Below are 16,832 nucleotides of genomic sequence, written 5' to 3' on the forward strand. Positions count from 1 at the left end.
ACAATAGAGACTAAGGAAACAATCCAAAAATCAACGAATCAAACAGTTGGTTCTTTGAAAGAATAAATAAAATTGATAAGCCCCTAGCCAACCTTATTAAAAAAAAGGGAAGAAAAAGCTCAAATTCATGCAATAAGGAATGAAAAAGGTGAAATCACTACAGACTCTATAGAAATACAGAAGACCATCAACACCTATTTTGAAAACCTCTACTCTCAAAGGTTTGATAACACAGAAGAAATAGACAGATTCCTAGAAACATATGAAGTACCAAAGCTAGGTCAAGAGGATATAAAACTTCTGAACAACCCAATCTCTATTAATGAAATTGAAAATGTAATTAAGTCCTTACCTACAAAGAAGAGCCCAGGTCCAGATGGATTCACTGCAGAATTCTACAAGAAATACAAAGAAGACCTAATGCTGACACTCCTCAAACTATTCAATGAAATTGAAAGGAAGTAATCATTCCTAAGTCATTCCTGGAAGCAAATATTACTCTAGGACCAAAACCTGAGAAAGACCCAACTAAAAAAGAGAACTATGGACCAATCTCCCTAATGAACACAGATGAAAAAATCCTCAATATAACACTGGCAAATAGGATACAGCAAATCGTCAAGAAGATTATACACCATGACCAAGTGGGATTCATCCCAGGCATGCAGGGATGGTTCAACATACGTAAACCAATAAATGTAATCCACCATATCAATAAAGCCAAAAGTAACAATCACATGATCATTTCTATAGATGCAGAAAAAGCTTTCGATCAGGTCCAACATTCATTCATGATAAGAACTTTACAGAAAATTGGAATAGATGGTCTTTACCTCAATATAATAAAGGCCATCTACAACAAACCAACAGCCAGTATCATACTAAGTGGCCAAAAATTGAAGGCCTTTATTTTAAAATCAGGCACAAGACAAGTATGCCCTTTATCACCACTCCTATTTAATATAGTACTGGAAATACTAGCCAGAGCAATTAGACAAGAGAGAGAAATAAAAGGGGTAAAGTTAGGAAAAGAAGAAGTTAAACTATCATTGTTTGCAGATGACATGATACTCTACATAGAAGACCCCCAAACTCCATTGAAAGACTCTTAGATATAATAAATAAATTCAGTAATGTAGCTGGATACAAAATCAATACTCAGAAATCAATAGCATTCCTATACACTAACAAGAAAATTACAGAGAGAGAAATAAGAAATGCCACACTCTCACACTAGCAACCAAAAAAATGAAATATGTAGGAATTACCCTTACAAAAGAAGTGAAAGACCTATACAGGGAAAATTATAATACACTGAAAAAGGAAATTGAAGATGATCTCAGAAAATGGAAAGACATCCCTTGCTCATGGATAGGAAGAACAAACATTGTGAAGATGGCCATTCTCCCAAAACTCTTATACAGATTCAATGCAATCCCAATAGAAATACCATCAACATACCTTATAGATCTAGAGAAATCACTCCTAAATTTCATCTGGAACCAGAAGAGACCTAGAATCGCAAAGGCAATTCTAAGCAGCAAAGGCAAAGCAGGAGGCATCACAATCCCTGACTTGAAATTATACTACAAAGCAACAGTAGTAAAATCAACATGGTATTGGAATCAAAACAGAGGCGAAGATCAATGGAATAGATTAGAAGATACAACCACAACTACAAACACACTCAACCACCTTATCTTTGATAAAGGAGCCAAGCAGGTTCACTGGAAGAACGATAGTCTCTTTAATAAATGGTGCTGGAAAAACTGGCTCTCCATTTGCCGAAAACTAAAGCTAGACCCATGTCTATCACCATGTACTAAATTAAAATCTAAATGGGTCAAAGATCTGAATATTAAAACAGAAACACTAAATCTATTGGAAGACAAAGTGGGTAGAAACCTTGGAGACATAGGAGTAGGTAGAGAATTCATGAACAGGACTCAAATCGCACGGGAAACACTTCCCAGAATCAATAACTGGGACCACATCTTATTAAAAAGTTTCTGCATGTCAAAAGAAATCTCCAGCATAGTGAAAAGAAAACCCACAAACTGGGAAAAGATTTTATTGAACTCTCTCTCAGACAAGGGACTCTTGTCTAAAACATATAAAGAATTAAAAAAACTCAGACCTCCAAAATTCAAAGATCCAATCCAAAAATGGGCATCTGAGATGAATACGCAATTCTCAGATGAAGAAATGCAAATGGCAAATAAATATATGAAAACATGCTCATCATCATTGGTCATCAGAGAAATGCAAATTAAAACCACACTGAGATTCCATCTCACTCCTGAAAGAATGGCCAGGATCAAGAAAACCAACAACAACAAATGCTGGAGAGGATGTGGGGAAAAAGGAACTCTCCTGCACTGTTGGTGGGAGTGTAGACTGGTACAGCCTTTGTGGAGGTCTGTCTGGAGGTTTCTCAAAAAGTTGGGATTGGAAATCCCATTTATTCCAGCTATTCCACTTCTAGGCATATTCCCAGAAGAACTGAAAGCATCATACCACAGTGATTTATGTGCACCTATGTTTATAGCAGCACAATTTGTAATCGCCAGATCTTGGAAACAACCCAAGTGTCCATCAACTGAGGAATGGATAAAAAAGTTGTGGTATTTCTATACAATGGAATATTATTCAGCTATAAAGAAGGATCACATTGAGATATTTATCAATAAATGGGCGCAGCTTGAGACCATACTCATAAGTGAAATAAATCAATCTCGCATGTATGAATACCGAATAGTTTCCCTAATGTAAGTAATGATTCAAATATATGAAAATATGTGGCAATCATGATTCCCCATTATGTGGCCTTGAAGCCTTATAAAATTTTCACTTATTAATTAGAAAGGCTTTATTCCGGGCTTCTTGATATGGAAATATTTGAAGCTATAGTATATGAAGTTTTATCCAAATATCTCAAGGAAAAAGACAGACACTATGGTAACTATTATTCTTTAAAAAAATTATTTAGTTATTTCTTATGTTTATTTTAATTAAGGGAAAAATTTAAAAAATTAGGATATATAATAGTAACTCTTTTCGATTTCCTATTAACTTGTTTTGAAGTCCTGTAATGCTCCCACGATCTTGTTTTGAAGTCCTGTAATGCTCCCACGATCTTGTTTTGACTGATTAGACTCTGTTCCATTCTGTGGGATAGTATCAGGTCCGAGGGTATAGGCAACTACTTTGAAGGCAGTAAGATTCACTAAGATGCCCATTCTGGTTTGACTATTGTCTCCTTTGGAAGTCCTGTAATGTTTACAATGTCTAAGTTTTATTGGTCTTGTTCTCTACTGTTTTGTCCAACTTTATAATATCTAATGAGATAGACAAATCTTTTTAAGGAAAGAAGAGACAACGTTGATAACTATTGTTTTTTTTTTTTAATTTTTATTTAAGGAGAAAAGAAAAGAAAGAAAAAAAAACAGTGAAGGGGTACAAGTTATACAGATTTACAGAATAAAAAAATGCGCAGTAGGAAATCACTAGTTAATGGATTACATATTGCCATCTTAGAAATAATTGTTCAAGTCACAAAATTAAAGCTTGTAGAGTGGACATTCCAACAATGATACTGCAAACAGTTCTGTTCAATGATCCAATAAAACTCTGTGATATCATTTTCTATCTTATACATTTAAATATACATGCAGTTATATAGTTTAGAGCACTTTCTTTTCCTCTCTTTTGTACAGTGACTATTACACATTTTGGGTTTCATTGCTCCCACGGTTCTTGTTGCTTTTTTGGAAGAGAGTAAAACCAAATGTGACATAACAGAACAGAATCGGTCAAGTCAAAAGGGTGGACATAATAGATAATATAAAAACATAATACAAGGTGATCAACAATGGTTACCATAATGCCTCCCGCTATTTCTAATAGAATTGCCTATATCATTAGTTGTAATACAATTGAACAAAACCGTAAAGAATAAAACCGACAAAACCAAAACATTGGAGATATTGTAGGTCTTCAAAAGTAGATAAAAGTCAACGAGAATGGGCGTTATAATGAATCTCATTATCTTCTCAGCTGCTGCCTAAACTTTCGAACCTGATACTATCCAGCAAAACAGAATATAGGAACCTCAGTCAAGAACAAGATGGTGAGAGTAATACAGGGCTTCAAATCGAGATAATAGAAAGTCAAAGTGGGTTACTATATTATATCCTGCTATATTTTTCCCTTTAATTAAATGGATAAAAATAAAAAAGTAAATAATGGAGTGGAGATTGAGAAAAAAGAGGGCATAACAGCGAAACAGGGCAGATCAAAACATAACCATTTAAGCAGAATAGTGTTTCCCCACCAGCTAATCCTGACCCAAAAATAGTTACCATATTGACTCCCTCCCTGAAGTCCTTGAGTACAACTTCATATACTGTAGCATTAAGTATATCAAAACAATGTAAATCCATTTAAGAGAATGACAGCATTATAGAGTATTTAGAATCGACTAACAGAAAATGAACAATGGTCTCTGTATAATCTCCTTGCCTTTAAAAGGTTTTTTCTTATACTATCGTACATAGCAAAATCCAATAAGATACAACCTGTTTAGACCATTGGAGACAGAAGAACAAAAGCTAGATGAGACTTCAAAACAAGATGGTACTAAATCAGCATTACCTATTAAGATGTCATTTTCTCCAAAAAAAGCTGTTCCTATCATCCAATCTTCTCTGTCTCATTTCTGTTGAGCTCTTTTTCTGTCAGTAGCTGTCAGTTTGTCTTCTTCATTTTGTTCTCTGCTCCATTCGTTGTGGCCTCCCCGCCCCTATTTCTGGGTTCTTTGTATTTTTCTTTTTTTAGAATATCCTGCAATACTTTCTGTAGGGTTGAATTGGTGGTTGCAAATTCCCCCAGTTCCTCTTTATCTTGGAAGCACCTCGTTTTTCCATCAATTTCCAGGGACAGTTGTGCAGGATATCTCAATCTTGGCTGTAGATTATTATCTTTCAAAGCTTGAATTATTTCTCCCCATGCTCTTCGTGATTTGATGGTTTGTGCAGAGAAATCTGCTGTAATTCTGATGGGTCTTCCCTTGTAAGTGATCTGTTTCTTGTCTCTTACAGCTTTTAATATTCTGTTCTTGTATTGAATTTCTGGAATTTTTATTATTATATGCCTGGGTGTTTCTCTGTTAGGGTTGTAGGCAGCTGGGGTCCTGTATGCCTCATACATTTGAGTATCTTTACCTTTTGCTAAATTAGGAAAATTCTCCTGGATTATTTCTGTGAGTAGCTTTTGTAGTTCACTTGTTTGTGTCCCTACTTCTTCTTTTATGTTCTTAATCCTTAAGTTATGGCTCCTCTTATCATCTTCTTGTCTTTGTATTATTGCTGTGTGTTTCTTTGTTATTTTTAAGAAGTTTTTCATTTCATTCTCCCATGTTTCAAGTCTGCCCTCCAATTCAGATAGTCTGTCCTTAGTTTCTTTCAAGCTGTTATGCCAGTCTTGGGTAGACTTCTTGATTTCTTGATAGTCCCTTTGCACCTGCTTCACATACTCAATGATTTCTCTGTTTTCTCCATCAAGCAATTCTCCCCTCTTTTTCTGTTCTTCCATTCCACCATCTGCTTTTTCCTGGGTGGTGCTTAGCATTTCTCTAAGTATTCTGCATACTTCTAGCTTCAGGTCATTGATAACTTCATTCCTGAATTGGTCTATGAGGCTCTCTAAATGGCGCTTAATGTATATTGGTTCAGTGTCCACTATTGCCTGATTCTCAGGATTGGGGGTCGAGGAGCCTTTTTTGTTGCTTCCCTTCCCCATATTTTCTGTTCCTTATAAAATGTAATCTTACACAGGAGGCCCGGCTTCCCTGCCTGTTAGCCACAGCTTGATCGAATTGCGCTGGTTAGTTGTTCCCGCTCACCGCTGCGCCCCAGGGAGTTGCGGAGGAGGCAGCCTACGCGGGAGTCGGTCGCTCCTCCGGGCCACCGTCAGGCCCTGGGATCTGGGTTAGGCCAGCCTAGGGAGTCCGCCAGCAGCGTCCCTCCGGCCAGGCACCTTTCACCAATCCCGTCCGAGAGGGAAACGTGCGGCTGCAGTTGCCACCGTGCCCTGCTCTTACAGGACTGCCCGCGCCCAGAAAAAACCTCCGCTGGAGTCAAACTGCGGTAGGGAGTCAGTTCCTCGCTCACCTCGCCACCAGTCAGCCTTCCTCCCTGTCCGTCGCATTTCCGACTCCGTTCCCAGTCTCCCGTTCCCAGAGCTCGGCGGTCGCGTCTCTCCTTGCCGAGCCGCTGTGGAGGCGCCGGCCGCCGGGCGGCGGGAAATCCAAACCGCGGTTTCCGATGGCGCGGGAACTACTCCCGTTCCCAGAGCTCGGCGGTCGCGTCTCTCCTTGCCGAGCCGCCGGCCGCCGGGCGGCGGGAAATCCAAACCGCGGTTTCCAATGGCGCGGAGTCGAGCCTCCACACCGAGATTTTTCTGTTCCTATTTTAGCGCCAGGACTGTATTCCAAGTTGGATTCTCTCAGCCCAGTTCGTTCCTGAGTCAGCAGAGCATATCTCTACTGGTTCGTATCTCCTTAGTCCGCATCATTCCTGGCCTCTGAGCCGAGCCTTTAGAGAGCGTTTAGTAGTTGCTGTTGTCTGTCCGCCATGTTCTCTCTATCGGATCCAATAACTATTGTTAATAACCGTATACTCTGTTCTACATCATGTGCTAAGTCTATCCTTGGTTTTCGCTGACAGCTTTGTTCTGCCATATTTGACTTTATTCTCCCCCCCCAAAAGTAATAAGAACTAAGGAGTAATAAAATCTAAAATGTGTAAATTTTGTTGTAAAAAGAGAGGAAGGGGAAAAAAGAGCTCTAACGGATATAACAGCAAGTGTGTATAGGGATGTTGAATAGCTGACTATATTAATGTTTTTGGATCATTGAACACAGCTGTTTGTAGTCTCTCTGTTTGAATGTCTACTTTGTATTCTTTGATACTGTGATTTGAGCAACTATTTCCAAGATGATAATATGTAATCTATTAACAGGTGATTTCTTACTGTTATGCTTTTTTTTGTAGTTCTGTATTATATGTAACCTTACACTGCTTTGTTTTGTTTTGTGTTTTTCTCTTTTTCCTCTTAAATAAAAAAAAAAAAAAAAAAAAGAAAATGGCCATTCTCCCAAAACTCTTATACAGATTCAATGCAATCCCAATAAAAATACCATCAACATACCTCATAGATTTAGAGAAATCACTCCAAAAATTCAACTGGAGTGAGAATAGCAAACTGGAGAATAGAATAGCAAAGACAGTTCTAAGCAACAAAGGCAATGCAGGAGGCATCACAATCCCTGACTTGAAGTTATGCTACAAAGCAACCATAGTAAAATCAACATGGTACTGGAATCAAAACAGAGACGAAGATCAATGGAATAGATTAGAAGATGCAACCACAACTACAAACACACTCAACCACCTTATCTTTGATAAAGGGGCCAAACATGTTCACTGGAAGAATGACAGTCTCTTTAATAAATGATGTTGGAAAAACTGGCTCTCCATTTGCTGAAAACTAAAACTAGACCCATGTCTATCACCATGTACTAAATTAAAATCTAAATGGATCAAAGATCTGAATATTAAAACAGAAACACTAAATCTATTGGAAGACAAATTGGGTAAAACCTTGAAGACATAGGGATAAGTAGAGAATTCATGAACAGGAATCAAACTGCACGGGAAATACTTCCCAGAATCAATAACTGGGACCACCTCTTATTAAAAAGTTTCTGCATGTCAAAAAAATCTCCAGCATAGTGAAAAGAAAACCCACAAACTGGGAAAAGATCTTAGTGAACTCTCCCTCAGACAAGGACTTTTGTCTAAAACATATAAAGAATGAAAAAAACTCAGACCCCCAAAATTCAAAGATCAAATCCAAAAATGGGCATCTGAGATGAATACACACTTCTCAGATGAAGAAATATAAATGGCAAATAAATACATGAAAAAATGTTCATCATCATTAGTCATTAGAGAAATGCAAGTTAAAAACACACTGAGATTCCATCTCACTCCTGAAAGAACGGCCAGGATCAAGAAAACCACCAACAACAAATGCTGGAGAGGTTGTGGGGAAAAGGAACTCTCCTGCACTGTTGGTGGGAGGGTAGACTGGTAACCTTTGTGGACGTCAGTCTGGAGATTTCTCAAAAAGCTGGAATTGGAAGTCCTATTTGTTCTAGCTATTCCACTTATAGGCATATTCCCAGAAGAACTGAAAGCATCATACCACAGTGATATATGCGCACCTGTGTTTATAGCAGCACAATTTGTAATCACCAGATCTTGGAAACAACCCAAGTGTCCATCAACTGAGGAATGGATAAAAAAGTTGTAGTATTTTTATACAATGGAGTACTACTCAGCTATAAAGAAGGATCACATTGAGATATTTATAAATAAATGGGTGCAGCTTGAGACCATACTCATAAGTGAAATAAATCAAACTCACATGTATAAATACTAAATAGTTTCCTTAGCATAAGAAATGATTCAAATATATAAAAGTATGTGGTAATCATGATTCCCCATTATGTGGCCTTGAAGCCACATAAATACAGAAGTTATAAAGTTTTCACTCATTAATTGGAATGGTTTTATTCTGGGCTGCTTGATATTATTGCCTGTGATGAAATGAACAGATATTTTGAATAAAACAAGACATCATAATAGCTAGTGTGATTTAATATCATCTTGTTTTGAAGTCCCACCAAACTGTCGCTCTTCTCCATTGGTTTTATCTTGTTGTATCTTACTGGATTTTATTATGTGTGATAGTATAAACAAAAATTTTTATAGGCAAAGAGATAATATAGACACCGTTGTTTGTTTTCTGTTAGCTGGTTCTAAATACCCTGTAATACTTTCATCCACTTGAATGGTTTCACACTGTCTTGATATGTTTGACGCTACAGTATACAAACTTATACTCAAATATTTCAAAGAAAAAGACACTATGGTAACTACTATTAAGTCGGGTTATTTGGTGGTGAAGCACTAGGTTTCTGAAATTGCCATGCTTTGACCTGTATTGTTATGTTGTTATGTTCTCTTTTATCTCGATCTCCCTCTTATTCATTAAAAAATATTTATTTCATTATTTTTAATTAAGGGGAAAAATCAAAAAAATTAACAGGATATATCACAGTAACTTTTTTGATTTCCTATTAACTTCATTTCAAGTCCTGTAATACTCCCACTATCTTGTTTTGACTGATTAGACTCGTCTCCGTTCTGCTTGATAGTGTCAAGTTTGAGGGTATAGGTAAGTACTTTGAAGGCAATAAGATTCACTATGATACCCATTCTGGTTTGACTATTATCTTCTTTTGAAGTCTTGTAATGTTTACAATGTTTAGGTTTTATTGGTCTTGTTCTGTACTGTTTTGTTCAACTTTATTATACCTAATGATACAGGCAATTCTTTTTAGGGAAGCAAGAGGCATTATGGTAACCATTGTTGATAACCTTGTATTCTGTTTTTATATCATGTGCTATGTCTATCCTTGGTTTTGACTGACAGCTTTGTTTTCTCATATTTGGCTTTATTCTCTTCCAAAAAAAAGTAATAAGAACTATGGGAGTAATAAAACCCAAAATGTGTAAATTTTGTTGTAAAAAAGAGAGGAAAAAAGGTGCTCTAAAGGATACAACTGCAAGTGTGTTTAGGTGTGTTAAGATAGATGACCATATTACTGAGTTTTTGCTGGATCATTGAACACAACTGTTTGCAGTTTCACTGTTTGAATATCCACTTTGTATGCTTTAATCCTGTAACTTGAACAACTATTTCTAAAATGACAATATGTAATCTATTAACTAGTGATTTCTTACTTTTTTTTGTAATTCTGTATTACTTGTACCCTTACACTGTTTTGTTTTGTTTTTTAATTTTTTTCCTTTTATTTTTTATTTTTTGTCTTTTTCCTGTTTATTGGTACCAGGGATCGAGCCCACAACTGCCTGCTTGCAAGGCAGGTGCTTATGCCACTTAGCTAAATCCCCAGCCCCCCTTTTTTGTCCTCAAATCTTTTCTAACTATTGGATTTCATTAACAACAACAACATAAAACACATGGTGAGCCATAGATATTGAGATAGAGCCTTCACCTTTTTGTGTGTCCTGGTTTCTCAGCTTTTCCCTCCTCCTATTATTCCTTTTCTGTCGGGTTCCTTACCTAGAGTGTGTTCTGAGAGGGACCAAGGTTCCGTCCTGAGATAACTCACCCTCCCTCCATCTTGCACTCTGTTCCACTCATCCCTGCCATCCATGAATGCCTCCTGCCAAACTTTCTGGAGCTTCCTTCCTTCATAAGTCTCCAAACAACATACATATAAATAAACATGACAAAACATAATATCATTATCTTTGTACAGAACTTCAGGGTTGAAGAGAAATTTACACTGGACTCTCAGGACAACCTATAAGACATATCTGTACTTTGCAAAAAGATGACATGAGTTGCTCAAAATTGTGGAGTTTGGATTGTTAATAGGACTAAGTGGGAAGAAAAATCAGAATTCCATTCTATGTAGCACAGTGGCATAAGCACCTGCCTGGCAAGCACGAGGTTATGAGTTCAATCCCTGGTTCAAAAAAAAATCCATTCTGGGTGGCTCTTTAGTCTCTGCCAACTGTATTCCATTACCTAATACCATACTTCCTTTAAATTATTGTTAATTCCAGCACACACAAAAAAAAAAAAAAGAAAAAGGAAAAAGATAAATCAAGTGATCAGATGTGGTAGACCATCTATAATTCTAGCATTCTAGGGGACTGAATCAGGAGGATCTCAAATTTGAACAGAGTCTGGGCAATTTACCAATTTATTAAGACCTGGTATCAAAATTTAAAAGCTCACTGCAAAGGTAACTTTATCCTGGACTCAATCTCCAGTACTGCTGCCACCACCACCGCCACCACCACACGCGCGCGCACACACACACACACACACACACACACACACTGCTGTCACAGACACAGGCCTCCTGTCTTTGTCGTCCTTCTCACACATCCACTCTTTGCTCATTGTCAGCGGGGTCCTTTACTTGGAGCCTAACTGAGTCAATGAAAGGAACACAGGGGGCTCTGTGATCTTGGATAGAAAGTGACACATATATGCAGACACTTAATCTTTGCAGATATGTAGTATTTCCTTACATTTTGAATACAGGTAACACGTCACACTGGAATTAGTAGTGCTGCAGTACCTGTGACTATCACTATAGAAATCACAGATTTTTTATATTACATTGTAGTCAGTACAAAATCTTGAACTATTGTTCATGCTCCTCACTATTTTGAAATTATGGCAACAGTTAAACTCACAACAAGATCTTGTTTGTTAATAAACATAGATTATCAGTCATGCTCAAAATATTTTGGTAACTGCATTTCAATATAATTGGTTTCTTTTATTATCCTATGCATTTTATGTTGTGCACTTAAAATCACCATTTTGAGAAGGGATTTGTCTTAGTCTATTTTCTATTGCTATAACAGAACGCCTGAAACTGGATGAAAACAGGTTTAGCGGGATGGTTGCACAAGCCTCTAGTTCCAACTACTTGGAAAACTAAGGTAGGGGGCAGGGGATCATTAGTTTGAGGCCAGCATGGACAACTGAATGAGAAATAAAAACTGTTTGGAAATAAAAAGATAAAAAGCCCCGAGGATCAGGGGCTGGGGGTTTAGCTCAGCGTCATAAGCACCTGCCTTGCAAGCAGGTGGTCGTGAGTTCGATCCCCGGTACTGATAAAAACGAAAAAGACAAAAAAAAAAAAAAAAGTCCAGAGGATGTATCTTAGTGATAGAGTGTCCTGGGTTCAGTCCCCAGTACTGGAAAAAAATTAGACAGAGAGAGAGAAACCAAAGAGTATAGAGATTTATTATGGCTCGTGGTTCTGGAGGTTTGGAACTCCAAGCTCATGGAACTGGCATTTGCCTAGGTTCTAGTGACAGCTTTGTGTTGTCTCAACTGATGAGTGAAGTGGACATAGGCAAAAGAGAGGAAGAAAGAGCCACGTTCAACTCTTTCTTTTAAAAAAGGCATAACCCACTTGTGAGGGTAATAATCCAAACACCTCCCACTCCCAATCTTGTTACATTGCGGAATTAAGATCCTAACAAATGAACTTTTGGGGGACATGCTAAACCCTAGCAGATTTCTTCGTAGGCTCCTTCACTAAAGGATTCATAGCACAAAAAGACTGAGAAGCCCTGATTTAGGTTTTCTGAACTCAGGTGGTGATTATCACAGGTTGCTGCTTCTGCATTGTCTTCCCTGCTCACCACTTTCTTCAAGGTTTAATTCAGGAATCTCTGCTTCAGGAAGCTTTCCCATTGTATGTTTACTCATATATTCATAAAGTGACTATAAGCCTGGCAATATTCTAGTGATAGGAACTATAAATCTAACAGACAAAAATCCTGGCCTGAAGGAGAATCTAGAGGAGAATCCATTGGTGGCAACACTGGGGTGTTCCCACAACCACTCTCCAATCCACCCCACAGATCGCGCTGAGATGTGACTATCTGCTGGCATGTTTCTCCAGGCTGTGAGTTCCTTGGAGACAAGGCCATATTTGATTTACTCTTTGAACCCTGGTACCAATAAAGGGCTTGGGATGAAGCAGGGCTCAGTATTCTGAACTGAAAGAATAAGTATCCAGTGCTGCACTCCCTCCCTCATGGGTCCACAGATCCAAGCATAGGTCTTCTGGGAATAAGAGCCCCTTTGAGGGGCTGAAGGTGTAGTTTGTGGTAGCATCTTGCCTAGCCTGTGCAAAGCCCTGAATTCTGTCCCTCTGTTCAAAGTCTCTTTGTTCTTAACTCTCAGGTCAAACACTGGTTTCATGAATTAAGTCATTTTACCCTATAAGGGAGATAGTGTTAGTTATCTCTCACAACTTGGAATGCAAAGATCTAGTATGAGAGATCCTTTCCTGGCATTACAGCCTGTAAATTATAGGCCTAGGTGCAAACCCAGGCCTGACTTCTCTGTGTCTGTGCACTTTGTATGCCATCAAAATTCTTCACACTAGTTAGAAGTATCAGTCATCCTAGGGGACAAGACAAGAGTTAAAAGTGCAGTAGGAGTGACTTCCGGGAGAACATGGCGGACAGATAACAGCAACTACCGGAGGCTCTCTGAAAGACTCGGCTCAGAAGCCAGGAATGGTGCGGACTAAGGAGACATAAGTCGGTGGAGATATGCTCTGCTGACTCAGGAACGAACTGGGCTGAGAGAAGCCAACTTGGAATGCAGTCCTGCTGCTAAAACAGGAACAGAAAAGACTCGGTGTGGAGGCTGGAACCGCGCCATTGTAAGCCGCGATTTGGGTTTCCCGCCGCGCGGCGGCTGGCTGCCTCTACAGGGCGCGGCAAGGAGAGAGACGCGCGGAAGCTCTGAGAACGGCAATCTGCGAATGGCAGGGAGGCGTGCACTGACTTGTGGTGAGGTGAGTGAGAGAAACTGACACACTACCACAGTTTGACTCCAGCAGAGGACTTTCTGGGCCCGAGCAGTCCTGCGGGAGCAGGGTGCGGTGGCGACTCCAGTCACACATCCCCCTCTCGGGCGGGATTGGTGAAAAGTGCCTGGCCTGTGTGACGCTGCCGGCGGACCTGGTAGACTGTCCCAACCCAGATCCCAGAGCCTGACGGTGGCCGGGAGGGGAGACGCGTAGGCTGCCTGGTCCGTAACTCCCTGGTGCGCAGCGGTGAGCGGGAACACCTAGCTGGCGCAATTCGATCAGGCTGTGGCTGACTGGGAGAGAAGCTGGGCCTCTTATATAAGCTTGCATATATAAGGAACAGAGAAGAAGAGGCAGCATGGGAAGAGGCAGCAACAAGAAAGGCTCCTCGGCCTCCAATTCTGAGAAACAGGCAATAGCAGACACCACACCAATACACATAAGGCACCATATAGAGAGCCTCATAGACCAATTCAGGAATGAAGTTATCAATGACCTGAAGCTAGAAGTATGCAGAATAGTTAGAGAAATGCTAAGTACCACCCAAGAAAAAACAGGTGGTGGAATGGAAGAACAGAAAAAAAGGGGAGAATTGTTTGATGGAGAAAACAGAGAAAGCATAGAATACGTGAAGCAGGTTCAAAGGGACTACCAAGATACTAAGAAGTCTATAGAAGACTGGCATAACAGCTTGAAAGAAACTAAGGACAGACTATCTGAACTGGAGGGCAGACTTGTAATATGGGAGAATGAAATGAAAAACTTCTTAAAAGTAACAAAGAAACAAACAGCAATAATACAAAGACAAGAAGATGATAAGAGGATCCATAACTTAAGGATTAAGAACATAAAAGAAGAAGTAGGGACACAAACAAGTGAACTACAAAAGCTACTCACAGAAATAATCCAGGAGAATTTTCCTAATTTAGCAAAAGGTAAAGATACTCAGATGTATGAGGCATACAGGACCCCAGCTACCTACAACCCAAACAGAGCAACACCCAGGCATATAATAATAAAAATTCCAGAAATTCAATACAAGAACAGAATATTAAAAGCTGTAAGAGACAAGAAACAGACCACTTACAAGGGAACACCCATCAGAATTACAGCAGATTTCTCTGCACAAACCATCAAATCACGAAGAGCGTGGGGGGAAATAATTCAAGCATTGAAAGATAATAATCTCCAGCCAAGATTGAGATATCCTGCACAACTGTCCCTGGAAATTGATGGAAAAACAAGGTGCTTCCAGGATAAAGAGGAACTGGGGGAATTTGCAACCACCAATTCAACTCTACAGAGAGTATTGCAGGATATTCTAAAAAAAGAAAAATACAAAGAATCCAGAAATAATGGCAGAGAGGCCACAACGAATGGAGCAGAGAACAAAATGAAGAAGACAAACTGACAGCTACGGACAGAAAAAGAGCTTAACAGAAATGAGGCAGAGAAGATTAGATGATAGGAACAGCTATTTTGGAGAAAATGACATCTTAATAGGTAATACAGATTTAGTATCATCTTGTTTTGAAGTCTCATCTAGCTTTTGTCCTTCTGTCTCCAATGGTCTAAATAGGCTGTATCTTATTGGATTTTATTATGTACGATAGTATAAGCAAAAACTGGATATTATTATGTACGATAGTATAAGCAAAAACCTTTTAAAGACAAGGAGATTATACAGAAACCATTGTTCATTTTGTTAGTCGATTCTAAATACTCTGTAATGCTGTCATTCTCTTGAATGGTTTTACATTGTTTTGATATACTTAATGCTACAGTATACGAAGTTGTACTCAAGGATTTCAAAGAAAGAAACAATATGGTAACTACTTTTAGGTTAGGATTATCTGGTGGTGAAACACTATTCTGCTTAAATGGCTATGTTTTGATCTGCGCTGTTTCGTTGTTATGCCCTCTTTTATCTCAATCTCCACTCCATTATTTACTTTTTTATCTTTATCCTTTTAATTAAAGGAAAAAAAATAGCAGGATATATTATAGTAACCCACTTTGACTTTTCATTACCTTGATTTAAAGCCCTGTATTACTCTCACCATCTGGTTTTTAACTGATGTTCCCCTATTCTGTTTTGCTGGATAGTATCAGGTTCGAAAGTTTAGGCATCAGCTGTGAAGATAATGAGATTCATTATGATGCCCATTCTTGTTGACTTTTATCTACTTTTGAAGACCTACAATGTCTCCAATGTTTTGGTTTTGTCGGTTTTATTCTTTACTGTTTTGTTCAATTGTATTATAACTAATGATATAGGCAATTCTATTAGAGATAGCGGGAGGCATTATGGTAACCATTGTTGATCACCTTGTATTATGTTTTTACATTATCTATTATGTCCACCCTTTTGACTTGACCGATTCTGTTCTGTTATGTCACATTTGGTTTTACTCTCTTCCAAAAAAGTAATAAGAACCGTGGGAGCAATGAAACCCAAAATGTGTAATAGTCATGGTACAAAAGAGAGGAAAAGAAAGTGCTCCAAACTATATAACTGCATGTATATTTAAGTGTATAAGATAGAAAATGATATCACAGAGTTTTATTGGATCAATGAACAGAACTGTTTGCAGTATCATTGATGGAATGTCCACTTTACAAGCTTTAATTTTGTGACTTGAACAATTATTTCTAAGATGACAATATGTCATCCATTAACTAGTAATTTCCTACTGTTCATTTTTTTTCTGTAAATCTGTATAACTTGTACCCTTTCCCTGCTTTTTTTTTCTTTTCTCCTTAAATAAAATTAAAAAAAAAAAAAAAAAAGTGCAGTAGGAGTTAAAAGATAAAAAAAATAAAAAATAAGTAAGAATAATAAAGTTATACTGCCAGAATATAGAAAATATTGCCAGGTAATATTATATGAATTTCTCATTCATTTATATAATAATAAAAGCCATTTATTATAACCAAAAAAATTTATTTATTTATTTATTGGTGCCAGGGATCGAGCTCACGACCTCATGTTTGACAAGCAGACACTTATGCCACTGAGCTAAACCCCCGGCCAAAAAATATAAAAATTTAAAAATGGAGTTCATTGGGGCTGGGGATTTAGCTTTCGGCATAAGTACCTGCTTTGTGAGTGTGCGGTCGTGAGTTTGATCCCTCATACCGATTTAAAAAAAAAAAAAATAGAGTTCAAAAGAGAAAAGGCCTAGGTTCAATGAGAATAAAGAAAGTTAACATTAATTTTCCGTCGCTGTTCTTAGAGATGGGAAATTAAATGTAATTGATGAACATTTACTAACACAGACTTCTCAGTCTATTTAAGGGACTTAAATTAATTGCTAAT

This window comes from Cavia porcellus, unplaced genomic scaffold (genome assembly GCF_034190915.1).
Source record: "Cavia porcellus strain 051 isolate PalLab524CR breed Dunkin Hartley unplaced genomic scaffold, mCavPor4.1 scaffold_9, whole genome shotgun sequence".
NCBI classification, from domain to species: Eukaryota; Metazoa; Chordata; class Mammalia; order Rodentia; family Caviidae; genus Cavia; species Cavia porcellus.